The sequence below is a fragment of the Choloepus didactylus genome, chromosome 2 (assembly GCF_015220235.1).
Source record: "Choloepus didactylus isolate mChoDid1 chromosome 2, mChoDid1.pri, whole genome shotgun sequence".
NCBI lineage: Eukaryota > Metazoa > Chordata > Mammalia > Pilosa > Megalonychidae > Choloepus > Choloepus didactylus.
In genome coordinates, this window is record NC_051308.1 from 89,533,030 (window position 1) to 89,554,868 (window position 21,839).

Here is a 21,839-nt window from a genome sequence, read left to right on the forward strand (position 1 = left end):
CTCTTTCTAGACCTTTACCCTTCTCTTCCTCTTCTGGGACACTAGTGAGTCTTAAGTTTGGACGTTTTATTTTATCTATCATATCCCTGAGATCCTTTTCAATTTTTTTGATTTTTTTCTCCATTCTTTCTTTTATACTTTCATTTTCCGTTCTGTGGACTTATAGGACACTGAGACGTTGTTCAGCTTCCTCTAATCTTGTATTGTGAATATCCAGAGTCTTTTTAATATGGCCAACAGTTTCTTTTACTTCCATAAGATCTTCTATTTTTTCATTTACTCTTGCAATGTCTTCTTTATGTTCTTCTAGGGTCTTCTTTATGTCGCTTATATCCTGGGCCATGGTCTTCTTGATGTCCTTTAAATCCTTTGCCATGTTTTCATCCCTTGATTGTAGTTGTTTGATTAATTCTGCCAACTACTGAGTTTCTTCCGATATTTTGATTTGTGTGTTTGGAGTTGGATTCTCCATATCATCTGGTTTTATCATATGCATTAAGATTTTCTGTTGTTTTTGGCCTCTGGGCATTTGTTTTGCTTCATAGGGTTCTTTCAAGTTGTAAAAAAAAAAAAAAAAAAAGATATCGATCTAATTTTTCAGAAACACAGTTTGGTGACATACACTTTCTCTAACTAACCAGCAGATGGCGTCTGTGAGTCACCTATACCCCTCAACTCAGTTCTCAACCTTGTTCCCACAGTATGTGGGGAAATGATTCTTGTGGGGTTCAGCTGGAGAACTCAGTTTGGGTGTGTTGCTGGAGCCGCCCGCCCTGAATGTGGGGCGTCTGTCCAGGTGGCCAGGGAGGAAGGACAGTTTTAATATTCAAATCCCCCAGGCTCCAGGAGATTCAAGGCCGCCTCAAGAGTCTAAGCCTTCATTTCAATTCAGCCCCAGACCCCCTCTCTCGCTGTCCCACAAACCACCGGACTTGTCGTAGTGTCTCCAGGATCTCCGAGCGGGTGCCCCCGTCCAGTCACGATCCTCCAGGACCTCTTCCGAGGGAATGCTGTGCTACGTCACCAGTGCAGGCCGTCCCTCAAGGGAAGCCCCGGTCTGCCGGGCCATGCAGTGTCACTCTCAACCTGATGCAAAAATGGCCTAACGGGGTGTCTCAACCCCCTCCTCCTTGCACAGTTCCTCCTTCCCAGCTCCGGGACAACTGGCAGGGCTCTGGGCTGTGGGCTCGGCCCCGGGCAGGAGTTTATCCAGCCCTCCGGGGAGCCAGCTGCTAGCCGCGGGGTTTCTTTCAGCTTCCGGCTCTACCCTCCATACCCCCAGCCCTGAGGGTATCTGCAGCGGACTATCTTCCAGGCCAGACATCGAGCGGCTGGCCCAGCCCCCTCTTGCTGTGTTTTACTGCGTGATTCCCACTCCCACAACTGCAGCTGCTCCTGGGTTTTTCCTTTTCTTTTTTAAAGAGCCAGTTGGTCTCCAAATGCCAAGCCCTGACTTCCCCAGAACGCCGCACGGCTGCGGGTCTTCCAGCCAGCTTACTCACTCATTTCAGAATGCAGACTCCTGGATTCACCAAGTATACGGCCTGTGTGATACTAGCAGACCTCGTCCAGCTGGTGCATCACCGTAACCGGTATTCTGGGTCACTTTCTGGTTTTTACCTAGTGTTTTTCATGGAGGTGTTTTTTGCCCTGTCTCACCCAGCCGCCGTCTTAGTTTCCCCACCAACTGCAAACTTTTAACAAATTATTGTGCCCTTGCCATTTTAACCAAAACAAGATTTTCAAAACAAAGCAATGTATGAGTTCACGATACTAACTTAAAAAAAGTCACAAGTTATATGAACAGTGAAATCCACAGCAAGAATGAGAAGCTTTCATTCCCTGACAGAAGCTTTGAACAACCAGCAAGAAAGGGGAGACCTGTCTTTCCCAAAGCTACAGAAAACAGAGAAGTACAATAATGGGGCATATGCCAAATCAAGAAAAAGGCAACTTAAAAGCATAAGATCTCATGGAACCCTGGCTGGTCCCTCCCCCCCCCCCATACTCAGTGCAGATCTCTGGCACTGGTTCCAGAGTGGGAGAGTGACCCTCATACACATACTGGGAACATGTATGTCTAGCCCAATCTGTCTGGAGGTGGCCTGAAGGTCTTACTATCCCAGAACTTGCCCTGCGCACAGAAAAAGGCTCACTGAGCTCTCCTACAGAATGCTGTGGAAGAGCAAGCAAGTGGATGCCTGGGGCAAGGGATTGCTGTCTGCAGGACATACAAGTGCAGTGTTCAGGACCGTGAAGAAGCTGTTTCCTAGGGAAGAGGGTACATTTGTATCTGAGCAAACAAAGGAATTTCTAGGACCAAACAGACATGCCTAAGACATGACCCATGTGTAGAAAAGACCAGGGAGGCCCCTATACTTTGGCATGGCATTATTCTGTAGACTCACTGTATAGATAAGCTCCCAAGGAAAGCATTCACACAGGCAATCTGCAAATACTGGGAAAGGTTTTTTCTTTTTACCTTTTTAATATTTCTTTTTCAAGGAAAGCTCTGTGATAATGCTAGCTGGATACAAGCTTAAGGGACAAATGCCTGAGGCTAAATACCAGTGATAACACTTTGAAATATAAAACTGTCCAGTTTTCAATAAAAGATTTCAAAGCCTACAAGCAAACAGAAAGCAATGGCCAAGGCAAAAGAGAAGATTAAAGCATTAGAAACCATCAAGGAGGAGGATCAGACATGGGATATTCCAGAAAAAGACTTTTTAAAATGGCCCTAAATATGCTCAAAAAGCTAAAGGAAAACATGGACAAAGAACTAAAGGAAATGAAGAAAATGATAGATGAACACAAAGAGAACATCAGTAAAGCATGGAAATTATGAAAAGGAACCAAACGGAGATGAAGCCCACAGTAACAGAAATCTAAAATTCCCAAAAGTGGTTCAACAGCCGATTGGGCTGACAGAGGAAAGAATCAATAAATTTGAAGATAAAACAATTGAAGCCTCCAGTTTAGGAGTAAATAAACAAAAATGAACAGAGCCTGAAACACCTGTGGGATTTCATCACGCATACCAATACACACATTTCAGGAATCCTAGAAGGAAAAGGGAGAAAGGGGCAGAGGGGATATTCAAAGGAATAATGGCTGAAAACTTCCCAAATTTAATGAAACACATGAGTATACACATCCAAGATACTCAACCAACTCCAAACAGGATATGCCCAAACAGACCCACAACACACCATATTATAATCAAACTGTTGAATGACGAAGAGAATTCTGAAAGCCTCAAGAGAGAAGCAACAAGTCACATAAAAAGGAGTCTCAACAGGACTGAAAGCAGATTTCTCATTGAAACCATGGCGGCAACAAGGCAGTGGGAAGACATATTTAAAGTGTTGAAAGCAATAAATTGCCAACAAAGACCTCTGCATCCAGCAAAACTATCTTTCAAAAATGAGGGAGGGATTAAGACATTTCGAGATAGATAAAAGCGAGAGAATCTGTTACCACTAGACCAGTTCTACAGGAAATATTAAAGGGAGTTCTGCAGGTTCAAAGGAAAGGACAAGAGACAATTGACTGCAGCCACAAGAAGAAATGAATATCTTGAGTAAGGATGAATACATGGGTGAATATATATACCAGTATCATTGTTTTTTTTGATTTGGAACTCCACTTTTTGCTTCCTATAGGATCTAAAAGGCAGATGCATAGAATATAATGATAGGTCAATGATTTTAAACTCATAATGTATAAATATGTAATGTATGACTACTACTTGGAGGTGGGGGGCAGAGGTATAGGAATAAAGTTTTTGTATACTATTGAGGTTAAGTTGGTATTAAAGCAAACAAGATTGTTATAGATTTATTATGTTAAATTTAAGCCCCATGGTAACCACAAGGAGAATATCAAAGAATATGCAAACTCATCGAGACAGAAAGTAGAGTACAGGTTACCAGGAGTGGAAGTAGGGGCAAAGGGGAGCTAATGCAAAATGAATGTAGGGTTTCTGTTTGGGGTGAAGGGAAGCTTCTGTAATGGAGGGTGGTGAGGGTACTGCCACATTGTGAATGTGATTAATTCCACTGAATGATATGCTTGGGAGGGGCTGGGATAGGAAGATTTATGTTTTATATGTGTTTCCATGATTAAAAAATAAATAAACAAAAAAGATATGACAAGTAAATGCAATACATGATACTACATGGGATCTAAAGAATGGAAGAGAAAAGGTTCAAAGGGGCATTAATGAGACTATAGAAAAAACGGAAATACAGAATGTAGGCTTTATAAGAATGTGAAATTTCTTGAACTTGGTAACTGCAATTAAGGTGATTATATAAATGGGCATCCTTGTTCATAGGAAATAAACATGGAAGCATTATGTGTTCAAGGAGCATAATGAGTGATACATGCTCTCAAATGCTCAGAAGACAGACAGATAAACAGATAGATGGATAGATGGGCAGATGGAATTATACGGCAAACCAGCAAAATGTTGGAATTGGTGGATCTGGGTATCTGAGGTGGTGGAGTATGCTGGAGTTCTCTGTATGGGAATTTTTATTATTTTTGCAATTGTCCTGTTAAGTTTGAAATTATTTCAAAATAAAGGCTTCTTTAAAAAAAAGTCACAATGTCTCAGGAGACATACAGTCACTGCCAAAGACAATTCAATCATTCAAAATATGTTACACACACACACACACACACACACACACACACACACACACACACACCGTGGGAATCCTGAATAATCTCGCACCTTATTACTCCCAATGCAGTTCCTAGACCAGCAGCATCAGCATCGCTAGGAGCTCATCAGCAGTGAAGAATCTCAGGCCCCACATCAGAACTATTAAATCTGAATCTGCAATTTAATAAGATCCCCAGATGATTTGTATCCACATTAAAGTTTACACACCACTGGTCCAGCACGTTCCTCACACCTATATATATACATGATAACAGCTATTGTTTAAGTATTAAGTATGATACATGTTATTACTAGACACTTTACATGCTATTTTATTTGCTTGACACATTAATGTTAGGTTTCACTTACCAGATGTCTATAGATGATGAAATTAAGGGTCAGAGAGGTTTACAAACATTGCCATGGTCAAAAGCTAGTAAGTGGCAGATCCTGGATACAAATCCATGTGCTATCACTTATACACTGCTTTTTTATACACTGGCCTCATGAAACTAGATGCACTATTAACTATTATCTTATCAATGTCAGGAATATTTTAGAGGTACTAAGAAGAGGGTAAAGGTAGAATATCATGAACATTTCCATGGGATTCTCTTTGGTTAATCAAATTTTTCTATGATGCTGGGCTTTATGGTGTGTGTGGGGGGGGGGGTAGGAAGACATAGAAGGTTTTAAGGAGCTGAAAATCTAGTCCAAGAAATAAAAGTAGCTCACACAAATTAACAGAAGAACCATTACACATTGAAATATCAACAAACTCAAAATGACACCTTACAAACTGAATACATAATTTCTAAGGAATGTGTTGAATAAATTCATTCATTTTAATGCAACATTTATACCCATTATACCCTAGCATTGTATTAGGCAGTGAGGATCTAAAAATCATTTTTAAAAATATTTGTAAAGGTTAGAGACTATGAGGGAGCCAGCATAAACAGTTAAGTATAAAACAAAACACAAAATGATAAGCTCTGCAAGAGACATTTACACAAAATTTCAAGGGACTAGTTAACTCTGCCATGCTACACAAAATAGAAAATGGGGTTAGTCAGAGAAAGTCTGGACAAAGTTTGGTAAAACCATGAAAGAACTGATGAATATGGATTAATGCCCTGGGCATACATTCTCTTATTTATAAAATAAGGGAGTTAGACAAGATCAGCAGTCTCTAAGAACCTGTAGCATTCTATGCAGGAGCCTCAAGAGGATGACTGTGAAGTTCCTCATTCTGCTCCAATCAGAGTAGCTCAGCTGTTAAGTTTTACCTATGTGGATTTTAAGGAGATTTGTTTGGCTTGAAAAGGAAGTTTGAAAACTTTTCTAACTCTAGCATTATGTTATTATACACGCCTTATTATGCTTATGTAAAACATATTGTTCCAGTTTGCTAATGTTGCTGTTATGCAAAATACCAGAAATTGATTGGCTTTTATAAAAGACTGTTTATTTGGCTACAAATTTACAGTTCTGAGGCCATAAAATGTCCAAACCAAGGCATTAGCAAGATGATACCTTCACTGAAGAATGGCCAATGGCATCTGGAACACCTCTGTCAGCTGGGAAGGCATGTGGCTGGCGTCTGCTGTTCCTTTGCTCCCAGGTTGCATTTCAAAATGGCTTTCTTCAAAATGTCTCTGGGTCTCTCTTAGTTTTTCCAGCTCCTGTGCATCTAAGCATCAGGGTCCTCTCTTAGCTGCTCCAGAGCAAACTCTGGGCTAGCATCTCCAAACATCTCCAAGCATCTCCAAATGTCAGCGTCAGTGTCAGCTCTTAGCTTCTCTCTAAAATGCTCCTCTCAGCTGCTGTAAGCTCCTTCTATTTGTGAGCTCTTTTTAAAGGACTCCAGTAAACTAATCAAGACCCACCCTGAATGGGTGGGGCCAAATCTCCATGGAAACATTCAATCAGGTCACACCCTAATGAAAAAGATTAATCAATCTGCCCCCACAAGATTGCATTAAAGAATAATATATACAAACCAGCACATAAAATATGGGGGCCATAATATATACAAATCAGCACATATGTCTAAGAAATCTTGGCCTGAGAGGAGACTATCCTATTAACTGTCAAGGAGCATCTGGGATAAGAAATCATCCAAAGAGAAGAAAGGACCCTATGAAGTGTAGGAGGGGAAAACACTGTCAGTGAGTGATGCTCATCCTGTCCTCTGAATACCCTTGAGCCTATTCTGTTTCTACCTCTCTCCTTCACAGTTTGAGTAAGAACTTGTCCAGAGCTCTGGGCAGTAGATGTTCTATCAAAAACAAAACAGAAATAAACAAAAGAGGTGTCTTTGAGACACATGGAGTGCAAGGCAGGAAAACTTTGGGATCCATGTAGTAGATGATAATAAAAATGGGAGTGAAGGGTGGAAAGGTCTGGATTTTTACTAAGGTAACACAGAATGCATCGTGGCTTCTTCAGCGCTCTGGAGAAAACAACACAGGGTGAAATAAACAACATAAATGGCACTTTCCTGGCTTTATGACAAAAAACCAGAGACCAGGTCAAATCCCCTTTAATGTGATTATTATATATTTTTTCCCATCATAATTCTTGGTTAGCCTTAACAACATTTTCATCACTTAGCTAAAATGGATCTTTCTTTGCATTTATCTGGTTTAACATCAATAATTAAACAGTGAGACTCTAGGCAAACACTTAAGAAAAATTCATGCCACAGAACTCAAGAAACATTAATTTCCATTTTTAAATCTCAACTAAATATTATTCTGGAAGTGGTCCTGGATAACACTGTTCTTGATGCTGAGTTTTTCAAAACCACCTAATGGGCTAGCTCATGGCTTATTTCATCTGAAGAAATTTAAAAGTTCATTTAAATAGAGGGTAGATTTTCACAAACACTGAATTGCTCAAATGGCTCTCCTGGAAATTAAATAAACACAGCCCATTTGTTTTTCAACATGCTCACATTTTAGTCATGACTATTTTTTTAGCAATCAAACAAAACACAATCTCATGATAAGTTATAGAATCTGTCTAGAGACTGAATAGAAATAAAAAACCTCTTGTCTAATAACATTCTGTTGTGGGGGTGGGGTGGGGTGGGGGGAGGAGTGGAAGGGAGAAGGTAACAACATACCATTTATGAAAAGGGTTAATATTCTACTATATAAGGTACTCTCTTGCAAATAGATAATAAAGAAGCAAATTAATGAAAAAATAAAGAACACAGACATTTAGTAATATAATGTGGAATAGTTCTTTAATTCAACATTAACTATAAAGTGGCCACACCTCTCTGACCTATTCGTGCATTTATTATCAAAGTTATCCTATAGATATTCTTACTTTATAAGAGAACGTAATCTAAAATACTGTTCCACGGTTCCTTAAAGGGTATGGCAACATTTCACTGTATTCAGTTATTTCCTCTTTCTAACACTTGTCAAAAGCATCCTTGTAATATATGTGGGCCAACTAGAAGACTGCTTAGGGTTAAAATCTGTTCCTATTATGCATAAGCTTCTTTAATGAAAACCAAGTTAACTGGTTTTAATTAAAAACCATTTAATATTTCCTCTCTAGTTTAGAATATTATTGTGCACAAAACAGTTAACACAGCAGGCCTGAGAATGTTATCCTTAAAAAGGCCTGCTTGCAAGGCTGGCCCTTGGCTGGCATCTGGGAACTTGGATTTCAGAAGTTTTCTCATCATTCCCTAACTGATAGGGTGTTTTACTGTGCCTAAACTGTTTGTACATTGTGGTTAATGCCGAACAACTGCTTTCTTTCTGGGACTGGAATTTTGGTACATGCTAGACAGAAGGCACCCGTGTAACTGGCCCCTGATAAAAACCTGGACTACTAGGCTCAGGCGAGCTTCCCTGGTAAACAACACTTCTTTGCATATGCTGTCACAACTAAATCTGCACTAAGTAGCTTATCCTGTGCAACTCCATTGGGAAAGGAATCTTGGAAGCTTGTGCCTGGTTTCCGCAGGACTTTGCCCCACGTGCCTTTTCCCTTTGCTTTATTTTCCTTTGTATCTTTTCATTGTAAGAAATCATAGCCACGAGTACGACTATATCCTGAATTCTGTAAAACCTTCTAGAAAATCACGAAAACTGGTGTTGTCTTTGAGACTCTAGACACGATTACATTTTAAAATTGCTTCTTCGCTTTAGGAAAAGTGGATAAAAAATTCATTTCAGGTCTCATCAGAAAGTTCTACCTCATACTTTGTCCTCTGTATGCCATCAGCCACTAGGTCCTGTAGACTCATTTATACTATTACTTTTCTTTCCATCCCTTGCTTTCTTTCTCAATGCCACTCCTCTTATCATCTCAAGCCTAGATTATTAATTTGTTCTCCTATGTGGTCTCCCTGTTACCTATAATAAATTCTGCGTTCTGCAGCAAGATTAAGCTTCCTAAGAGACTGCAATCATTATGAATTTGCATTGCTCAAAGTCCACCAAGGCATGGCTCTACAACATCTATATCATACAGAACAATTTAATGTAGCGTCCACAAAAGCCAATACCCAACAGTTGAATGGGGTTTGTTTTGGAGGTCAGTAAGTTGGAGCTGTTTGTGTCAGTATTTAGATCTGATCTGGATATGTTCAAGTTCTTGTAAAAAAATTTAATAATTGCCTAATATTAAACTCTAATATGTAACTACTTTTCCAAGATTTTGTCAAATTTGGCAAAATTTCTAATATATGGAGAAGTTCTCATCTTTCTAAATAAATTACTCCCTAACAGGTATTTTGGGGCATTTAAAATGAATTTGAATAATTTTATCTTCCCTGTTAGAGAGAGTGAATGTTGCCTTAATATCTTTGTATCCCCAATGTAAATCGCAAAATTTTTTTTAACTCAAACAGAAAAGAATACTAATTCTTTAAGATGACTAATATACGAGCAAGGCAATAACTATAGTCAATCAAAAAGGAGCTTTGGCAAGATAGCTAAGTGAAAAGTATGTTGTAATTTAAAGACAAAAAATTACATACAAAAAAAATTAAAAACCCTAGTAAATCCTTTCCAAAGCAGTCCATGTCAACTGGCTGAAAGACCCAAGTATTGAAATATAATAAGTACCAATAAATCAAGATTTTTTTTCTAAATTTCTACAACATATAAACCACTGTACTAGTTAGTTACTTCAGGGGATACAAAAAAAGCTTAATACATAGTGTCAGCACTCTTAACTGTCAACCATGGAAATTAGATAAATATTCAAGCAAAATCCAACTTCTGAAGCTTTTAATTGGCTAGGGTGCAAAGCCAATGGTCAGGGATTTGATCTATGTATAAGTTAATTGGTGTGCTCTGTTCTCTGATTGCGTTCTAGAATGCAGGCATTGAGGTCCAGGTATTACAACATGGATGCATCAGTAAAAACATATCATTACTTTTGGAAAATTAATTCAGCATCACTGTTTTTGTAACATTACCATTTACTTGACCGACACAAATAAGTTCACACAGAATACATATGTGTTCCAGGTTGCTAATGCTGCCATTATGCAAAATGCCAGAAATGGATTGGCTTTTATAAAGGGGGTTTATTTCATTACAAATTTACAGTCCGAAGGCCATGAAAATGTCCAAATTAAGGCATCAACACGAGTATACCTTCACTGAAGGAAGGCCAATGGCATCCGGAAAAACTCTGTTAGCTAAGAAGGCACATGGCTGGAGTCTGCTGAACACAAGTTGTGTCCAGCACCTCTCTCAGCTCCCGTGCATTCTTCAAAATGTAGCTCTTGGGGTGCTGTCTTCTCTTAGCTTCTCTGGAGCAAACACTGGGCTAGCATCTCCAAAGTGTCAGCAAAAGTCTGCTTTCAGCGACCGTCTCGAAAATGTCTCTCTCAGATGCTCTCCAAAATGTCATTCTTAGCTGCTCAGAGGTCCTTCTGTTTGTGAGCTCTTTTATAGGACTCCAGTGATTAAATCAAGACCCACCCTGAAAGGGCTGGGTCCATATCTCCATGGAAATAATTCAATCAAATGTTTCACCTACAGTTGATTGAGTCACATCTCCATGGAAATAATCAAAGGAGTCCAACCTAATCAACACTAACATGAGTGCCCCCACAAGACTGCACTGAAGAACATGATATTTTGGGGGACATAATACAACCAAACCAGCACAAAATGTGGGATTCAATTTTTTGACCTAAGTTTTGAGAGACAAGAATGAGTGTCTGATTTAAGCTCTGAAAGAGCCAGTTTTGAGTTGATGATAGAGAAGTGAGAATAAGATGAATCAATACGTAAAATGGTATCTACTCTGTGAGATGAAGTTATGCTGTAGGTACATGTCAAATGCAGTAGTGGCCTATGCAAGTGCTAAGACAATCAAGGTGCGTTATGACTACAGAGAGAACTAGATCATACAGCCAAAGTCAAGAAATAATGAAACACACAAGCTGAAGTTTTCGTAGTACCAAAGAGAACTCTGCCATTGTAGAACTACAAGTGTGTTTCCCCTCCTCCCTTTCTAGGCAGCTCGATTCTTCAATACCTGGCTCCCCTAGGCTTTAAAGGGGATACCAGAAAAGTTTTTAGTTGATTGCAGAGAAATCACCTGCAGGGTTTGTCAAAAATTCAGGTTCCAGAGACCCACATCCAAGATATTCTGATTTAGTGGATCTTTGGCGGTTTCTGGAGCCACAATTCTAATAAGCATTACCAGTAAATCTTACGTAAAGTGTTCACAGCTTATACTTCTGACAAATGCTGGATTAGTTTTAGTGGTGTAGAAGGATTAATTCACATCAGAGAGAAGACCTGATTTACTAGAAAGCAGTAATTTTATTGCTAGAATGATACAGGCAACAATATGAAACTTTCTGGTATTTTGTAACCAAAGTAATTTCCCTTTTCAACCAATGTACTCACATTCAATTATACACACACACAAAGATTTGAGCCCATTGTCTAGGACAATAAATCAAAGCAGCAGTACTTACCTGACATTGCAATTTAGGGGAGGTTGTTATAAGTCACAGCTGTTTTTCTCCAATACTAGATAAAGACACATGAGTATAAATACACATAGCCATGCATTTGACATAATTATCCTATATAAGCACTTCCTGTTCTTAGCTTTTGTATAAAACACTAAGCGAATTACATCTAGAAATTTAGGAAAAAATTATAAACCATTAGAAATGCAATTCTTATTGAACACCTACATGTGTGGGATACTTCTCTAGGTTAAAGTGACAAAGTCCCTGTCCCCATGGTACTTAGATTCTAACAGGAGGTAATGGGAATAATTTTACATATATGTGTCAGTATCTATTTCTTCTTCTCTGACTTTAAAATTTTTTTCTTTAGATTTTTAGAGTGATAATGTCCAATATTAGCCTAAGGAACTAATCATTATTTGAAATTCACTGATATTTCCACAAAATGCCTGTCCACTCCTTCATATGGATCCTGTTTAATTTTAATTCATCAATAATATCTGTTTAAATTCAAAGTAGATAACTATTTTATGCTATAACGCTAACAAGATCACAAAACTAATATAGATCTGAATTTGTCATTGATCAGTGATCAGGATGGATTCATATAAAAAATAAAAAGCAAATTTATTAAATACAAAATTGGCCTATCTGTACTCATTTGTTATGTACAAAACCCTCTCCTAGTGGAAGTCTTTAGGATCCTTCTGTGATGAACTAGAACACCACGGCAACTCTCAATGTATGGAAGAATCCTAAACTTTCTATTCACTTATCCTAATTCACATATATCAAGTTTGTACTGGTGTATATCCATGAGATTACAGAAATACAAAAGAAACTTTTAAAATACATTGTACTGTAGAAAAGTATTATAAAGAAATGCAGGAGTTGGTCTTATATCTCAACCAAAATATTTGATACAGAAATACTAAAATGACCTCATTATCAATGTAATCCCACATACATGACTGTTACAGGACCAGAAAACAAAAACTCATGACCATGAAGGTCTCTTCCAAATTTAAGATTCTATGATTCTAAAATAGTTCTAAAATATTGAAGTTTTCCCATCTAGGAAAATTTGTCAACTTTAGTCATAATCCTCATCAATTATCTCTCTTTGAAAATCTCTTCTACAGCAAATCTTGATTAGTTTCCTGCAAGACATGCCTAATGAAAAGAAAGAACAGTGGTTTCAGATTAATTCACAAGTCAGTATAACGTCAATTACCAAATATAATGGAGAAATGGGAGGCAGCAGGTATCAGAATGGAAAGGACATGGTTTTGGTGTCAGGAAAAAATTGGATTCAAATTCCGTATACTCTCCCACTTAGCAGATATATGATGACCAAGATATTTAAATTCTGAGGCTCAATTTCTTTGCCTGTGGAATGGAATCATTAAAAGGGTTAAATAAAATAACATATATAAGGAAGCATTCACAGTGCTTGTCCTACAGTAGCTGTGGTACAAATGTTATTTCTCTTCCCTGCTTCTATAGAAAAGTCTACTCCCTATGTACTAACAGAGACCAGAGAGCCATGGCAAAGTGAAATACCCAGAAAATTCCCAATTACTTTCAGCACCTGCCCCCATCCCTATGCCTCATTTTTAACTAGGCTCAAAGATAAACCAAGAGAACTACTGAAAGAACTGATATTATCACTAATATTTGAGAAATTGTGGACCACCAGAAAGATGACAAATCATCAGAAAGAAGACAAAGCTTTCAATAAGAAAATAATGGATTTAAGAGATGGTAAGTTTAATGTTCATCTAATAAAATTCTAGACAGATCACTTGTAAAACTTAAAAAATAAAGTTGGTTTCACTGTTTTCATCCTTAACAATAAATTGCAAAAAACAAGTTACATGTGTATTTGTGCTTATATTTATGCATATTCATTTAAAGTGTTTTTAGATGAGGAAAGTATATTTAATTTATGCAGACTCAATGAAAATGACTAAAGATATATTGCTAACATTTATTGGTCTCTTCTACATGCCAGGCACTGTGATAGGTGATTTATATTCATCATCTTACAAACCCCTGTGTTTTAGTTTTCTAGCTGCTAAAACAAATAAAATATAATGGGTTGGCTTAACAGTAGGAATTTATTGGCACATGGTTTCATAGGCTAGAAGGCTTGCTTCCTCCCTGGGTCAGTATCTTCTGGCTGTCTGGGACTCTTTGGGGTTCCTTGGCTTTTCCATCACATGGCAATACATATGGCAGTGTCTTCTCTTTTCTTTTCCAGGTTTCACTGACTTCCAGCCTCTAGGTGCTCCTTGTGGCTTCTCTTTTACCATGCCCAACTTCCTTTGTATATTAGGTCTCCAGACATATTGGATTAAGGTCCACCCTCCTTCAGTTTGGGCACACCTTCACTAATAACATCTTCAAGGGCACTATTTACAAATGAGTTCACACCCATAGGACCAGGGGTTGGGACCTGAACACGCGTTTTGTGGGAGACATGATTCAATCCCCAATACCCCATAAGGCAGGTACAATTATAACCCTCAGTTTACAGAGGAGAAAACTAAGGGTGAGAGAGGGTTAGGTAACATACCTGGTATTACTCAGGAACCCAGAGACAAGATCAAAAATTAAAAACCAAATCAGTTTGATTCCATGTTTAGGCTTAATCAGTATGTGTCATTCTCTTTGGCAACAGCTCATAAAATAATTGAAAATAAAAGGGGGGAAAACTAGGTATTAACACATTTAGGAAGAGTTAGAGATAAATGTATGACCATACTCAAAATGTGTTAATTAAATGAAGTAAAACTGATTTAGAAGAAGACAATTTGCTAAGTTCTATTCTTGATGCTCTTCTATTCTACATCATTATTGCTGACTTGAAAGACAACTGAGATACAAAAAAGTCACGTATAACTAAAAGAACTGAATAAGTGAGATTAAATTTTACAGGAATGACTGTAAAGCTGGACAACTAGTTTCAATAACTTGATTTCCCAAGTTCAGATTGGGAAAAATCTGGCTGAAGAACAGGTAACATACCACAGACCTGAGAAAGTTCACTACAGAGCTATGGTGACCCTGCTATTACAACAGCTAAGTACATCTGGGGCTGCACTAACGAAGGCACACTTTCTACAGACCGCTACTATTAGTCCCACTGTACTTTGCAAGAGCACACTGGGCTAGAGAGTACTGTGTCTAAGTCTGAGAATAATCCCAAAGGTCTAAATTTTTGTGTCTTAAATCTTAATATTGGCCTTAATGATGTGGTTTTCCAAATAGTTCCATCTCATATATAACCAAGAATCTCCTACCTTTCTATATTCAAGAGAATATTAGCAGGTTAGAAGTTTGTCATTATAGGCAAATGAAAAGTGCAAAAGGCCACAGAAATTGTTGTATTGAAGGGTACTTTAGTTTCCCAGGTGCTAAAACAAACCCCATACAATGGGGTTGGCTTAAACATCAGGAATTTACTGGCTCACAGTTTTGAGGCTAGAATTCCAAAATCAAAGTCATCAGCAAGGTGATCCTTTCTCCTCAAAGACTTTGTCATTCTGGGGCTGACTGCCAGGGAACCTTGGTCCTTGGCTTCTCTGTCACATGGCAATGCAGACAGAAGTGTCTTCTACTTTCTCTTCCAGGTTCCATTGACTTCCAGCTTCTGGCTGCTCCTTATGGCTTTTCCCTCCATCTGACTTTCAGTCTGCCAATAAAAGATTCCAGCAATCTGGAATAGAGTCCAGCTTGACTCAGTTGGGCCACAACTTAACTGAAGTAACATCTTGATATCTATTTTACAATGGATGCATACCTATCAGAATGTGGACTAAGATCAAGAACATGTCTAAATTGGGGTACACAATTCAATGCACCACAGAAGGCACAGAGATAATGAGAGATTTAAAGACCAACACACATGGAAAAGTAGCCTCCCATCTCTATGTTATCCTATATCCTGTTTTATTTTCTTCATAGCATTTACCAAAACCCAAGATTACTTTACATTTTACTTGTTGATATCTTAATTTGAAATACTTTTGTTTGTATCTATTTGGACGTAAGACCTATGAGAAAAGAGAGCTGATCATTCTCATTCACCACAATATTCCAAGTATCTCAAACAGTGACTCGTACCTAAGATGCACTCAATAAATATTTACTGAATGAATGAATAAGCAAAATATTGAAGAAATAATGTTTAATCTGGGAAGAGAAGGTATACCAGTAGTTTCCATTTATCAGAAGAGCCATATCCAAAAGGGAAAAGACAATTTCTATGTTTCTCCAGAGTAATGACATAAAAACAAACAGTGGGCATTTCTGTGGGGAAGATTTGGCTCACATTTAGAAAGCACATTCTAAGTCACAGAGTTGTCTAACAATGGAAGAGACCACCTTAATAGTTATGAAAGCATTCTTAGGTGGGGTGGAGGGCTAGATCCTTAAGTTATCAGTTAAACAAAGCACCTATGATTCAAAGTACATAAAAATATAATAAAAACCATACATGAAAACAAAGAAAAAAAAAAAGATCTTTCCATGGACGAAAAGAAAGTAATCTAAGTAGTTACTTGGAGATGCCCTAAAAGGCAAAAAGAATCAGTATAAAATGGATTTTGAATGAAATGGTGAGTGAGAGAGAAGAAAAAGTCCTGGTGATGGTCTTCACTCAATGAGCATTTATTAAATATACAGGGCTATAAGCTGGAAATCCAGGAGGATACTAGTATCGATAACATTAATAAGAAAACAAAGCAAAATAGTACAAACAAAAAATATTCTGTTAAAAGAATAAGAGTTGGTAGTAATGATCTCCCCTCATAATTTTTCAGGTTTCAATTTTTTTTTTATGAGAAATCTATGGCTAAAAGGCCAAAAGGAGCTGAATACATGAAACTGACAAAAAGTCACATAGCCAGATTTGGAAGGGTCCATTTCAAAGTACTCAGCAGAAGAAGGATAGTTTAATTCCTGAAAGTGAAGGGGCTCTCTGTGGAAATATCCAAAGAGAACAATGAATTAGGGATGGGGAGACCATCACAAAATTATAGCTCTGTAAGGATCATCTTAAAAAGTCATCCAATCATTCATTTGTTCCTGGGCAGAACTGGACTTAAATAAAAACTCTAAAGATCATTATCTTTCATCATCTTAAAAATCTCCACTAAAAGGCATCATAAGAATCTCCCTGATAAAACACACCCCAAATGCTGAAGATATCTGTGGCAAGATGTTTCTATATTTTAAATGTAGTTATGGAATACAAATGGTAAAATTTTTTACAATAAGTGCTATCAAATAATCACATATGAAATCATACTTTGATTTGCTAAATGAATAAACAAAAGGATTTAAACATTTCTTTCTTGGTATTTTAAAACCTTATAGTTTAGGATATAGTATAAGCTTAGAAAATAATACCTTACCTTCTTCAAGTACAAAACATCCATTTGGATTACATCAAATTAAGTGCCTACTTCTTAAAAGGTGAAAAAAGTTTCCTGAATTCCCATCAATTTCCTGGTAATGTAAAATAAGCAGCATCTTTCTACAACGTAAGACATTATAATTCTTGAAATTTAATTTTTTTTCCAATTTTTAAAATTCTCTTCTTAACCCTAAACAATCATAAATAAGATTAAAATAAAAATAAAAATTAGAGGGAAACTAGTTTCTAAATATTGTATGGCATCTTTTGAATTTAGCCATTTAGAAGTCAGGAACCTAGAAAATGAGTAAATACTTTGCAATTAGTGATGAAGAGGAAAAAGGAAAGGCAAATGTTGTTGAACGTTCTTACCAAAATTATATAACTAAAACTACTGGTAAGAAGACATCAAGACAAGTGGTACGGTAAGGTATATTACACACAAAAGGTCTGTTGCTATAAAAATAAAAGCTCTAATCTCATCAAAAAGGGCCCCCTTTTCAAAGTTATTTCTTTGAGCATAAAAACAGAGAAGTGAATGATTCTTCTTCATGTAATATACGAAGTTGTATTCCACCAATATCCTAAAATATTTATACTTTACATATATTCTAGTAAATACCAACATAACTTAATGTTGCAGAAAGGAGTTAACATACCAGGTCTGAGACTGCCTATCCTTAGAAAGTCCTGCTTGCAAGGTTGGTTCCTGGCTGGCTTTTGAGAACTTGGCTGATAAATAGTTAAATACACTGATATAAAATTTCCCCTAAATGATAAGAGTAGAGTGACTCACTGTGCCTAGAATTTTGTGTAAACAATGTGGATTATGCTAAACACCTGTTTTCCTCCTGGGAGACTGGAATTTTGGTAGGTGCTAGGCAGAGGGTACCTACATTACCAGCCTCTAATAAAAACTTTGGGCACTGAGTCTCTAATGAGCTTCTCTGGTTGACAACACTTAGGGAATTCTCACAACTTGTTTCTGGAGGGATTAAGTACATCCTGTGTGACTCCACTTAGGAGAGGGTTCTTAAAAGCTTGCACCTGGTCCCTTTGCTAATTTTGCTTTGTATCATTTTGCTGTAATAAATCTTAGTGATGAGTAAGACTATATGTGAAATCTTATGAGTCCCTCCAACAAATCACCAAACATGGGGGTAGATTTGGGGACCCCTGACACAGATAGGGTTTGGGATTGTTTAATTTTTTAAATCAGTTATCTGGTTAATACATTAAAGATACGTTTTATCACAGTTACATGGCAAAAGTTTAATAAATATATTGGATGACAGAAGCAAGTTGCAGAAAGACTGGAACAACTAAGCCAACTCTAACAAGATGACAGCTTAAGGGAAATAAAGTTAGGGTCTAAAATTGTGTTAAAAATAAACACAAACCATTGTACAAGTAGTGAGGAGAACCATATAATTAAGCAAATATGAAAAAGACAGTGGTTTTATTGAAAAAAATTCAGTAAGTGGTAAAATATAACTATTAAGGAGATCTAATTGATTCTGGGGCTAAATAAATAGCAGTACAGTACTTAAACCAAGGGGGAAAGATGATCCCAAACTCTACTGTTGCTGGCTATATCACTATAGACCACTATATTCAGCTCTGAACACCATTTAAAGAAGAATATACTAGAGCACATAAGGGAAAAGCAGTCAGAATGGTGGTGATGAGCCATATTTTACTAGGAATGGTTCAAGACTGGGAGAAGAGTTGAGATAGAAACAATGGTTAACTATATAGAAGGTTCTTGAATAAAGTAAGAATTTTAATTTTTTTCTATTTTATCACTGTGGGAAGAAGTCAGAATGTAAATTTCAGCTGAATGTAAATAAAAGTTATCTAAAAATCAGAGCTACCACAAAGTGTATTTACCATCCTTTAAGATACTGTTCCAGGAAAGCTTATAAGCCCACTGAGTGTGGATATTGGAAGAAAGACTTCAATTAGAACAGATAGCTATATTAAATGATAGCTAATTAAATAACCTTCCAACTCTTCTAAACTAATCTTTTCCATAGCTCCCCCATTTATAGTATAATAGAAAGGCAGATAGGAAAAGGATCTTGGAGTGATTTCCAGTCCAACCACAGCCTCATCTTAGTTGGGACAGAGAACTGCTGAGGAGAGACAAGAAATAATGCTAATTCTGACAATTAAATTCAATTCTGCTCTCCAAGTAAATGACTATAGATAGAACACCTTTGCACTAAGTTTGACAAATAACTGAGTAGCCACTATATATACGAAGTACTCTGAGGAACCAAAGAGATGTAAAAGACATAGAAAGGAGAGAAGTTATAGACTTACAGGCATCCTTGCTCCTTAGACAGCCACACCAGGTGTGACATCTCCAAAAGCGATAAAGCCACTCACTTGCTTATCCCGCAGCCATCACTATGGGAACCATACCCATGTTTCTTCAAGTTAGGGAAATCATAACTATCAAAAACACCCCTGGGGTCCTCAGCTCTTAATAGTTGAAATCTTGATAACTACATACATACCAAGGACACATACCTCCAAAGTTTCTCCTTAGGAAAAGACCCTCCCCTACCTTAAGACCTGGGAGGCCAGTAGGGATATCACTGCTACAAGAGAGGTAGAAGAATCTTATGGAAAGATTTTTCCAAGCCTTTCTCAAATCCCAGTATATAGGTGGCTGTGTGGCATACACAAGACAATCGGATACAATGAGATAGGCCATACTGGACATGGCACCAATAACAGTAGAGCAGCACTGATGGAAGTCAAGATTCTTAAAATAACACATGGTCTTATGTGTTATTTTAAAATAACACAAGATTCTTAAAATAACAACAAAGAAGTGGAGAGTAAATGGTAAGCGTTTCTTAGAGTGAGATGATGATCTCAGCTCAAAGACTTTTGAAATAAAGAATTCGAGGCACCTTGGTTTGAAAGAGACTCAACAGATACATCCTAGCTAAAAAATCTTCATTTTTTTAAATTTTACTGCAAAGAACAAATATACAACAAATAACCACATTAACAAAGAAATCTCTTATACAGGCAAGGAGGGAACAAAGTGAAAATTAATCCCTTTTATTTATTTAATGTAATCCCCTTAATAATATTATTAATGTAGAATTGCTGCTGACAAATTCATGGAAAAAAACATAGTTTGGCATGATACTAGTGTGAAGATAAACTGGTTCAATCTGTTTGGAAAGAATTTGGCAATTCGTATAAATAATCTTAAAATATCTTCATATTGTTTGACTCAGTATTTCTCTGTATTAAGAACTGTAAGAAAATAATGTTATATATGGAAAAAAGCTTTATTTATAAATATGTTTATAAAGAGCATGCAACAGCATGTAAAAATGCTTACAATATAAATAACTACATAAAAAATTCTCACATAGAAAAAGTCCTAATCCATAGTGGAAAAAATAGAAGGAAAAAGGCCTCCAAATTTGAGTTATGTATGATTACATCTGAGTAATGGAACAATGGGTTCCTCTTTTATATCCTTTTAAATATTCCCTAAATTTCCTTATGGAACATCATTTATTTAAAAAAATTAAAAATTTAAACAACTTAAATTTTAATTGAGGATGAAAAAGGTTAAGTTGGCTACGTGGTAGGGACTGGAATTAGGGGAGGCTAAATTTAGAGATAAGTTTCAGTGAAAGCTAAAATGCATCTTCTTACAGAGTTGTCTGGAATAAAATGGTGTTAATTATGGAAGGGAAAATAGGTAAGTATATGAAAAAGTGGAGGCAATATCTTAACATTCATATTATCTCATAAGAAATCTCTGTGGTCTTCTCTAAAGACCCTCCAGTTCATTGACTATTCTGAAAGACACAGGAAGAACTAATGATTCTCTGAAATCTTTCACTGAAAATCAAACTCATGGAAATCTGACCATTTACTGTCTTTTAATATTCTGCTTTGCAAGAAATTATTCTGTTCATTTGGTTAAGGAAAAATGATAAAATTATTATGGTATTCAGCCAGACTACATGAGTTTAAATCATGGTACAACTACTTCAGTGACTTGGAAAAGCACCTAGTACGTAGAAGGTATATGTGTTAACTTTTATTCCAATGGGCCAAATGAAGTGTGTCCTTCAAGATAAATGTCAAGATCATATATTGATTTTCTCCCCATGTGACAAAACTTGAGGAAAACCAAAATTTTCCAATGGATTAGTTTAAAACAATTGTATCCACTAAGTCAAAAATGAACAGATAATATATCAAATACCTATTATTAACTGTAACATCAAAATTTTAAAACTGAATTCGTATAAATATATATAAATTGAAGCTTACTGGAAATTGCTTTATATTCTCATGCATTAACTGATAACATCAAAAATCATAAAATTCCATTTTATCCAATTATTTTCTAACATAAACAAGAGCCTACTAAAAATATTATACATGAAGTCAGAACTGTAGATTCTCTTAAGTAATATACATTTTAGAGTTGCATACAAGTTTGGCATCTATATAGCCAGCTCTGTTCTTTACTTTTCTGTTTTCCTGCTTATTAGAGTAATACAAAAGAGGTCTGCTGCTTATTTTATGAGCAAATCAACTTCTTCAGACAATAAGATTACCATTTATTGAGGGGAACTTTAACAAATGCTTCTCATAATTTAAAATTAAATCTGATGTTAAGTATCACTGACCACATACTTAAAGATAAAATAATATATGATTAAACTATATTAGCAATTGGATAAAGACACTAGGAAGACTTTAGCCAAATAGGGAAAAAAATC

General features: G+C 36.7%; 1 protein-coding gene and 1 long non-coding RNA gene across 7 annotated transcripts in view; both read right to left on the reverse strand.

Moving 5' to 3' along the window:
• Nucleotides 1–21,839, reverse strand: part of RABGAP1L (RAB GTPase activating protein 1 like) — an 891,828-nt gene that overhangs the window by 519,188 nt on the left and 350,801 nt on the right. The window lies entirely within an intron of this gene.
• On the reverse strand, nt 10,715–20,240 carry LOC119526325. The gene is made up of 3 exons (XR_005215161.1): nt 17,066–20,240; nt 12,880–13,034; nt 10,715–11,700 (listed from the first exon to the last, which is right to left on the reverse strand). It is a non-coding gene; the product is annotated as an uncharacterized LOC119526325 (long non-coding RNA).